Source organism: Xiphias gladius, chromosome 21, assembly GCF_016859285.1.
Source record: "Xiphias gladius isolate SHS-SW01 ecotype Sanya breed wild chromosome 21, ASM1685928v1, whole genome shotgun sequence".
NCBI lineage: Eukaryota > Metazoa > Chordata > Actinopteri > Istiophoriformes > Xiphiidae > Xiphias > Xiphias gladius.
In genome coordinates, this window is record NC_053420.1 from 4210668 (window position 1) to 4221534 (window position 10867).

The window sequence follows — 10867 nt, forward strand, 5'->3', positions numbered from 1 at the left end:
GAGCTGTAAATTTCCACACAGCAATGGCCATGAGAGGAGAGACAGACATAGTTAGAAGTCAGCAGATGTCTGTCACTGTGGAAAATGTCATGTCTTTATCTCTTTCCCTCTGCCAGGCTGCTGTGCCCTTGACTTCTCTCTCTTTGTCGCACTCATTCATTCACTCTCTATCTGGCTTTCTGCAAGATATTTACACAGGGCAGGACCGAAGACAAGACTACATTTTGGATAAACCCCCTAGAGTTTTCTTCTGTTGCTGCTGACAGATGCACATTCATTTCTTTACACAGGAGTTACATTTACCTGACCATTAGAGTAAACCCCCCCCCAAAAAAAAAACACGACAAAAAAAAAATAATGAAAAGACAAAGAGACGAATTACATTACTGGTGTTACCTGCTTTTTTAAGTGAGAAAATATTTCAACTAAAATGTGCTTTTAACGGATCTGCACAAAGAAAAACGGGGAGGAGGCATTGCAATACAGATAAGGTAGGTATACATTTGTGAATGTGTGTGTGCGTGCGTGTGTGTGTGTGTGTGTGGTATATCTGCCATCTATCTCATTCTGTGTCTAAGGCTCCCTCAAACAAGTTATTGATTTCACAAGAACAGACATACACACATTGTTCTGCATGACTAAGTTCCTACACAGTTAATTAATAAAATTAAGAGGAAACTGAATGCACTTGCTTTGATTGTGTGTATGCATGTAAGAGTGCGTGTGTAAGTATTTCCTGCTGTGAGAGACAGTGGACTCCATTATGTCTGTGACAAACTGTTAAGATCGGTAGATAATAAAGGCCATGAATGATAGTGCACTTCTGTACTGGAAGTAATATCACTGTTTCCCCTTGGTTGACTGCTTCGGAGGGTATAGTTATTTGGCTATCAGCTTCTCGCTCTCTCTCTCTCTTTTTTTTTTTTTTTTTCATTGTGTGGCTCCGTACAGATGAAAATTGAACATTTTGTGATTAATAACTGTTATTCCTCCTCTACCTAACAGCAGGCGAGCTGCTGGTGCTCTGGCCAGGAATAGCTTGCCTGCCATCAGCAGCACAGCTGCTAGCATCCTCGCCACTGTCGCCAGATTGTGCGTGTTTAAAAACCGCTTATATTTTGGCCTGACTTTTAGACGTTCGGGGTCTTCCACTGTCCATCTTTGGTTTCAGAGGCACTTATAACACTTGTTGGAAACCTTTTATTGCACGTAACGTAACGAGTTGTCAAACTGTCCCTCCTTCGCTCCGCTCCCTGTACGTGGGGAGGGGCTAACACACACACACGGAAAGCACCGCAACTGAGCCTTGTGGCACTCCGTGGAAGGTTTTGGTAATGCTACATCTGCGTGACAGCTACCACTAAAATTATAGGTAAGATGTATCAAATGGGGCTTTCACGGGCTTGGTTACACGGGGCACAATACGACGTGACCATAAACTCTCTCATCTCAAGTTTCTCTATTGCTACAAGGACAGCATCAAATAAAGCTGGAAATGCCAGAACACTAAACAATAGTTTGCATTTTAATGGGTTTATCCCTTCGGCCTAGAGCCGTAACTTCGCATTGAGCTCCTCCTTGCCATAGGATTGGAAATAACTCCCGATAATCTGCCGTCTACAAAATTTAACAGTGACTGTGCTGAACAAGAAGAAGAAGAAAAGGGAGACAGAGATAAGGAGGATGAAAGTTAATGATAAAGACTAAGTTAACAAGATACACTGTAGAAGATCAATGAAAAGATCCTCAATCAATGCTGATGCATATTAATATCCGTTATTAAGGAAGCAATCTGTGCCATTTAATAAAAATAGATGCTTGTTTTGCTCCTTTATGTCTCTGCATCCTCCTTCGACCTTTATCGGATGCACAAAGGCTTTTACACTTGTGTTACTAATTAGTCTCTGGTAGTGCTTCGCAGGATTCAAATCCTCTGTTGTATGGGAAGTGTTGTGTTCTGTATTAGAGATTCTTTTGGAAAATGCTACTGAAGTTCTTCTGAGTAACACACGCAGAACCTCCGTCCCTCTCAGTACTTGTAATGCCATCATGGGTGCTAAAGGGTAATCCTTATGATGATGTGTGTGTATATATATATATTGCATACTGTAATGTCTTGTTTGCAATATAGCAAGTTAGACATAGGGCTACTATGTTTCTTGTATCAGCAAAGACTTATTTTACATTGCTGAAAAATATTCATGGCAGGCCTTGAATTTGAAACACCTACACCGTGTAGAAAACGGTGCCAACCTGCAAGGCCAGAATACCTACTGCTGTCAATACATAGGACGATTCTGTTGGGTTCAACTGAGTCTTGTGCAAACTAGTGGACCTCGCACCATCAAGTTCTGTGTTGTGTGCATAAACGAAAAGGGAACACATCTCTATGGATGTGCTCCAGACATGTCCAGCTGTGTGGGAACCCCTGAGCGGAACCAGAACTCGCTGGAGGGATTGCTCATCACATCTGCCTGTTGATGGCTTCAGGATTCCCTAAACAGAGCTGGATGGTGCGGTTAGGGAGAGGGACATACGGAGTTCCTTGCTTAGTTTGCTACCACCACAGCCCAGACCCGGATAAGCGGTGGAAAATGGACGGATTGGAGTGTTGAGCATAATGAGCGGTACCTGCCGCGGCTGATCGGCCAAAGGAAAGAGCACCACCTTGAGAAAACTCAAAGAAGATGTCACTGTACTGTTCTGAGGTTTGACTATCAGATGAGGAATTTGCAGATTCCAGTTTCAAGTGAAGAGATCTGTCTTCTGTAAGTTATGAAGGCAGTGAAAGTCATTAGAATTACTGTCAAATTCTTAGATGACAGCGGAGATTTATTAGCAGGAAATGTTGTTGCACAATTGCCTAAAAAACAACCTCCAGAGAGCGGGACCGGCCGTGGGAACCGCAATGAAATGTGGGACGATTTAAAGCTCTGGCCAAAAGCTCGGTGTAAAACATAGAGACTCATTGTCTGGTGCTGTGTGTGTGTGTGTGTGTGAGGGTGTATGTGATCACTGGACGCAGATTCTGGACTTGCATACAGTGACTTCAGAAAGCAGCCAGCACCACATACACACACACACACACACACACACTTACTTCACTCCCTAACCACTTACATAACACACTCTCCTATTTTAAGACCATCTACATTTCCACTGGGCTGACCGCCTATTAAATCTACTCTTCTCCCCCCTCCTCATCTTCCACCTTCTCTGCTTCATATTTGTTTCACTCCTTCTCCTCATCCTCCACCCGTCCTTCTCTAACCTCCTTCTTTCCCTCTCCTCCTTTTATTTTGTTTTAATCACATGTCAGTGGTACCTGTTTCATTGTTGCAAATGGGCTATCAAAGTCTGGAATCGTTGGATTCTAGTCTTAAGAATGACAGATATGATCATTTTGCAGCTGACTGAAGGTCTGATTGGATATTTTATCTCCTGAGTAATTTCACGGGAATCTTCCAAACCAGCCATAAAGGTATGCGGGGAAACACAGAAACAAAAAGAAGTGGTGCTTCCTTTTCTCTATCTCCTCTTCTCGTTCATTTACATCTTCCTTCCTCCCTTTGCATCTTCCTTTTCGTCCTACCCACTGCCTAAGCCTCATTTTATCGTCAAACCCTTTCGACACCTTTGCCTTTACATTCATTTTAGAAAAACAGGCAGAAAAAGACAGAAGTTATTGTGCGTATAATTGTGTGAGAAAGAGAGAAAAGACATGGAAAATGAAGAGAGGTAAATAGAGGGAGACAAGTAGAGTTAAGGGGGTGGTGAAACAGGGAGAGAGTAAAAGAGGTCGAAAGAGAGAGCTGTTAAAGGTTAACTTGGAAAGAAAGTGAAAGGGTGAGGGAAGTAAAGTAGAGACAAAATGAAAAAGGGGGGACATACAGATATAGACAGTAGTTACTGAAAATTAAACGTGTCACGGAAAGTGAGAGAACGCGGGAGCCGGAAAGAAAGAAAGAGTTTCACTTACATAAAGACAAAAATACATGCAACAGATAAAGCAAAGCAAGGTCAGAGACAGCACAGAATGACTAGCAGAAACCTCAAGTGTACCAAAGAGTATCACAACAGAATGAGAGGGCATGTGAGAGACAAGAGATACAACAGTGCAACAGAGATAACAGCAAACCTGAATGGTTAAAGAGAAACAGAAAGGTGCATTCCTTCCAGTCTTATCTGACTAGAGTCAACAGTCGCGGTTGATTCTTGGTAAGTTTTTGTTTTTTGCATTCTAGTACAACAGGCTACATCAGGTCAATGGACTGAAGTCCTCTTTACACATAGTCCCAACATCCATCACATTATCCCTCATCTCTGGGGCTCACTAAGATCTGTACACAGACTGTCCGGAATATGACTAAGCCTGTTTTCACGAAATTACCTGCAACCAACTCATTAGCATGTGTAGCATCAGTATCACTCTAAGATCGAGATTTTACAAAAACCCAGGCTCATTTTGGTTGTTCGGAAGAGGTTTCCCCCCCCGACAGAGATCCCTGATACGCTGCTACGCTTATCATCAATTTCGCACTTGCTACGTGAATACGCCAGCTTTCATCAATTTAGCCCTGCGTTCATGCCATATCACATACACTTTATGGGAGGTAAGTAGTTAACTTGGAAAATTCACATGAACAGTGTAGAATCAGATGACCAAATCAGAGAATTCTCAGCTGCCAGTAAGTCCGAGTCACGAGCTTCTTAAGAAACAAAGAGGAAACGCTCTAATTTGGTGAACAGATGGCACGTAAACTGCAATACATGCAAAATTAAATAGCATCGATTGAGAGCCATGCAAAATCAGAATTTCTGGTCAATTTCTGCTGCTACACGGCGCTTTTAGTTTGACTGTTCCGAAGCAGGGACGCAGCCGGTGGGGCGTTCTAGCCTTTTACCATGCAGATTATGAAAGTCAATGATACTGTGAGCACAAATTTTCATGATATATCCTACACTCTCACATGCTGCCATCTGGTGGCGGCGTGGAAAACAGCGACGATCCCCGGTGAAGACGGCAGCTAGTTTCACCCGGATTTTTCTGTATTTTGCTACGAGTGCATGACATTGGTATAATTTGCAAGCTGTGATACTCAGACAAAAATTCGTCACACAGTAACTTATTTTTGGGCCTGCATATTTTTTATCAATATTACACAGCGTGAACATCTCCCATGTGTTTCACTGGAGTTTATTTCGTGACACGATCCCTGCCCCCTGGAACGGAGCTACAGAGCCTCCTCACTGACTTATTGGCCAAAAACTGGCATTTGTTGCGGCATAACTGGCTCCTAAATACCAGAGGAATGAAATTAATCATACTCATTTAGTATAATTGGAATTTTTTTAGTCTAAACAAAGTAGAAATAGTTCTGATAAAACAACCCCCGCCCAAGGGCCACCCACTTGTTTGCTCTGGCAGACTGAATTTGCTCAGTTATCATGAAGCTGTAGATGTTCAAACTCCGTGATTCTGGGCACCTCTGGGATATTTCTCATCCATGTTGACTTGCAGCTGAGTTTGACAGTTAATTCTTGAAGTTGGCAGCCGACAAAACAGTCTCACCCCGAGGTCCATCCACCTGCTTGTTCTGCAGCTTTTCGGCTGTTTCGTACAGTCGTCATCAGCAGACTGAGTTTGCTCACTTGACATGGAATTATAGATGTTTTCATTAAAATGTCTCATTTGAAAGTTGCTACTTCCTTCTTCTGGTTGCTTTGAAGATTCATGAATTTTTGATAGTGTTTTTTCTAAAAAGAAAAAAAAAACCGGTACGTCCAAAGTCTGCTGGTTAACGGATCCAGCAGCCGCATCTCAACCAAAGGTCCAACCCATTGGCTTGTTCTGGAAATTTTCGGGCTATATTACGTGACCCTCATCAGCAGCCGAGTTTGCCCAGTTGTCATTAAACTGCAGATGAACAAACTTTCCATGAAGTCTTTCATTTAACAGTTGCTTATGCTTGCCACCCCCTCCCATTTCTGATTGTTCTGATGATCCATTTTTGATGCAAGGGTTGGGAAAATCCAACCTATCCTTGGTAAACAGCTCCAACAGCCTCAAGGGGGCGTTGACCCTGGATCGGAATGATCGACTCCCATCACCCCGACAGCGTATGAAGATGTGCACTTGGTATCAGGGCGACAAAAATAACTGAAGTCTCTCAAGAAAATTATGCCTAACCGATGCCATGGGTGCCAGCTGTAAATCAACTTACTTGTTACTTTCCCCATCAGCTGCCAAGTCAAATTCAACATTTCAAAAGATGGCAGCCACGACTACAAGCCGTTCCAACTACAACACAATAATACAAGTGGCAGTTGTAATGACACTGAAGACGCTGTTTTACTAGCGTGTACTAGATGAAGGGTGTGTGTGTGTGTGTGTGTGTGTGTGTGTGTACGTGGGTCAGTGGTTCATGCTTGGTTAGTATGTACAGTAGCAGCGAAGGACCTGCCACAGCTGAAGTTAAGGACACATGGTGATTAAAGTTTGGCTGCAGCCGCTGCAGCGTAACTGGGTGCCGTTTTTCTTTTTTTCTCAACGGTGTCACTGTAGGCTCGCTCTCTGAGTTTTCATCTGGAGAAGCTACTCTGGGAGTGCTGCCATGCCTGCGGCTGAGATTCCACCAACACTCACTCACACACACACACACACACACACACACACATTCCACCAACCTCAGGGCACTGACTTAATAAATTATTTAACAGCAAACAAGCCTGTAGCGGCTTTCAGTGCCGGTTCAGTGCTCATAAACTACAAAATTCCAGCACATTTTCAATAAATTAAACGTCGACTTGGTGCAACACAAGAGTTAGGGTTCGGGTATTAAATCTATCCGGTCCATGAAAACTGAAAATCTGAGGCTGAAACCGTTTCCCTTGAAACACCGACTGGCACACAGGAAGAGATGCATTTCGTGCGTTCACCCTTCAAAACCCATATATTGGTCAAACCTTGTTGCATATGTGCTGCAAGATGGTCATCCTCAAAACTACGTAGGGTTGGGGCTGGAGAGCACGGCGTCAACTCTGAATCCATTTTTTTTTTTTTAAAAACAGCTCATTCAATCTACTCAGGTTTAACTTTCACTGATTTTAAATCTGAATGGTAGAAACGACTTTATATGGAAGAACTAAAATTCAGAATCGGCCGTTCGAAGCGTTGAAAGTATAGACTGCATATTTTTTGGTAATACCCTTCACCACAAAAAAAAAAAAAAAAAAAATTCCTGTAGATGTTTGTTAGACTCAGAGCGTTGACAACCCTGGGTGATTTTCCAGTGCTGAATGGGATCCAGAAATGTAACCAGCTACCTGCTATCGCAGTCCAACCAAGACAGTTTGCAGCTCTCGCTAAACCTTTTTTGGGGGGTTTTTTCTTTTCTTTTAGTCATTACAAGGCATGTGGGAGCCACGTTTGAATCTAAGGACACTAAAAAGACCCATCAATGAAAACCCAGTACATCAACCATTATAAAAGATAAGACCGTAGCGGTAGAGAAACCGCATGCAGAGACGTGTTCCAGAAAAAAAATGATGCAGTTCCACATGCGTTGGACATTTGAAGTACAGGTTTACTAGATGCTGGAAACTCGCTATATTGGCTTTCCATAAAGAGTCAACGACACATGGTCCATTTGTCGCCTGCTCGCCGCGCAAAGTGCACATAACCGCAGTCATTTTGTGCATATTGAAACGTTAGCTCTACAAAAAAAAAAAATGAGACCAAAATCTCATCTGCACTGTCACAACAAGTGGTAAATCAGCGAGGCTGTTGCCCAGAAAAAAAATAGACCAAATTAAAGAGAGGGGGGAAAGAGGAAGCGAGACAAAGGTAGAGAGACTATGAGAAAGGGAGAGAGAGGGAGGCAGGGATATATAGCAGCAGAACCAGAGAGAGAGAGAGAGAGAGGGCTCGTGGTTAGCAGAGGCAGTGCACGATGTGCAAACGTGAGCCTGACGAGCATCCCCGCCTCCCCACCGCTACGAGCGCCTCACTTCCCTTTTCTGGGGCAGAGCTCGAGAACCGTATCAAATGAAATAAAGTCAGTAAAAACTGGGCAAAAATGGGGGAGCACCGGTTCCGTTCGTTCGAAAAGCCTACCGATCTGGACAGATGTGCAAAGAGAAAAAAGAAAAAGAAAAGAAAGACAAAGGCTGGATGAGTGTATGTGGAAGAAAAGGAAAATAGCCACTGAAGACCCGAAAGTCTTCAAAGTGGACCGCTCCACATCCTAAACAAGACCGGACCATCACAGATGTGGAGAAAATCTAACATTAAAGATCCCGTTCAAGCGTTTGACGCACACATGTGGAAAGCAGCCCGCTCCCGACACGCGCACCACACGGGAAGAGCGGCCAAGCTGCCCCCGGCAGACGAGCACGTCGAGGACAAATAAAAGCACATATCGCAGGTTCGACCCCGCTCGTGCTGCATTTTGAAGGCAGCGAGGAATTACAGGTCCGCCACCAGTGTCCCCCCCCCCTCGTGCCGAGAGCGCACGAATCCGCGCTCAGGAGGGGAGCACGGCGTTTGTCCGAAATCCACATCGCAGCTTCCTCACAAAAGCTTCACCAGGAAGCACATCCCTGCATTCACGCCAGCAGCGGCACAAGCAAACCCCCCCCCCCAGAAAAATGCAACTAAACGCCAGAAAAAAGTGGATTTTTTTTCTCCCCCCCTCTTCCCACAAATTGCACATAAACTCTTGTTAATTGATGTTCTGGCTTTGGAAAGAAGCTGATCTCATTCAAACACAAACATACAAATAAAGGCGTTAAAATCACGATTCTGACCCAAAAAAATCCCCAAAGGGCAGCGCAGCACCCCCCTCCCCGCCTTGCTTGATAGGTGTGCAACGAGGGTGTCGTTTTTTTCCCCGTTACCTGCTCTGTTGATGTTATTTTGTATTGGATTTTGTCCTTTTAATGTCCTCTGAGCGCGGTCCCTTGTCCGTGTCGTCTTGTCCGTTTCCTCCTGTGTCCGTGGGAGCGACTGAGGGCTGGACGCGTCGGTACCCTATATTTTAGCCTATTTATAAGCCTCTCTTTCTGACATTTGTCTCTTAAATCGGGGGGACCGGAGACATCAGCGGCAGTGGAAAATCACCGGCCTGCCTCCTCTCAAAGCAACAGGAGAACCGTGCGTCTGACGCCTTCAGGGCCCGCCGACAACATCGGAATTATTTCGCGCGCGGCTATATTTTGTTGCCGTGTTTCGGCTCCGGATCGAGGGCTCTGCCCCCGCGGGTTGACACAGACTGTTGCGATCTGTCCCTCAAAAATCCACTGGCTGAACCCCAGAATTCATCGGTGTTCACTTTTATTTTTCTTCTAGTTTCTGGGCAACTAACTTTTTGAAGGCGTGAGGCTTTCGTCTTCTTTTTCAATAGGACCTGCTGTTGTTGTATAAGCTGTTTTTTTTTTTTTTTTGTTGTATTATTTCGTTTTCACATTTTAAACAAAAGTTAAAAGGCAACGAAATGGAACAGAAAAAATGAGACCACTACGATGAACTCTTTTGTTGAACTAAACAAGATGATCAGTCCATCTGTGTGAATTATCCAAACCCAATGGATTTATAGGACTTAAAATATAAACGTGTCTTCTTCAGCTTTTCCCCTCATCATTCTTCCCCGAAGTAGCTCTGCTCCGGGCCTCATGTTATCGTCAATCTCCAACCACAACCGCTCCTAGTGTTTTTCAAACTGAGAGGTGCAACTTTACGAGCGGCAAGTGAACGTCGCATTAAGGAGCATTAAAGTGGCAGTTCACCCCACCCACTTCACGAGTTGGTTGATATCTAAACGGGCTCTCGCGGGCACACGCTCAGAATCAAAGGCGCGCTCCCGGATACCCCCCTCCAGTCACCCCACAACGCGCGCGGCCGGGAGCAGGCGCTGCTGTGCACGCGCCGGGAGATTCCCCATGCACAGTAACAGCAGCGAGCTGACTCCCTCTAAAAACTCAAGCTCTTTTTCATCCAGTATCCCCCACAGTCTCCTGACACATGCTTGAATAACCCTGGTTTATTTTATCACGAAGAAAACACTCAATGGCCTGCTCTGTTGGTGTTTTTACCCCCTGTCACTTCGGCAGGAGGTCTCTACAGTGAGGCTTGTTGTTCGGGCGTCCTTTGAATGGCCACAGTGTTTTTTCGCGGCTGCGAGTGAGAAGTCTGGAGAAACTCTACGGCGATAGCGACTTAAGGGCGCTACACGTGACAATGTGAGGCAGTCTGAGCTCAGCTCGACAGTCTGTGCATCGAAGAGCACCCGGGCCGACCGGGCTGTAAACCCCCCCCCCCCCAAACGTCTTTTGGCTGAAAAGCGTGAATCTCTTCCACCTTTGGCTTTGGCTGAGCGTTTTCAGTGCAACCTGTGGGGAAGAGAGAAGGAGACCGATTTGAATACATAGACAGACGTTGTAAAAACGTCTGATGAGGAAAAGAGCGCGCCACAATTACAGAGGCCGCTTTTACATATCTGACACTAGATTCAAATAACCAATCAGGCGCATAAAAATGATTACCCAAACGGCCAGCTGTCCATCTCTGTGTGCACAAGTAGACCCCGGCTCAGCTGGTCTACCTCTGTCACGGGTGTGGACATTTTGGGTATGTTCACTTTTTCAGGTGCAACATAGGGTTCATTCAGCTCCGCCTTCCCGCCTCTTGGCTTTCACTAAATTTCTCTTCTTATTTACGTTTGGGCAGCCCTGAGAAGCATTTTCCCCGAGGCCATAATGGATAATAAATGGATATAGATACAAATGGAGTGACCAGTCCTTTCCATTTATGTCTCCGGGGGCACTGTGTTGAAAGCTAGCGTTAACCTCTGTCCGAAAACCCCTCTTA

General features: G+C 44.8%; 1 protein-coding gene across 1 annotated transcript in view; it reads right to left on the bottom strand.

Moving 5' to 3' along the window:
* Positions 1 to 9141, bottom strand: part of LOC120807403 (sodium- and chloride-dependent taurine transporter-like) — a 31652-nt gene extending 22511 nt beyond the window's left edge. The window contains exon 1 of the mRNA XM_040159406.1: positions 8899 to 9141. The gene's annotated coding sequence lies outside the window, so the exon portion shown is untranslated. The remainder of the gene's footprint in view (positions 1 to 8898) is intronic.
* Between the last annotated feature and the right edge of the window lie 1726 nt (positions 9142 to 10867).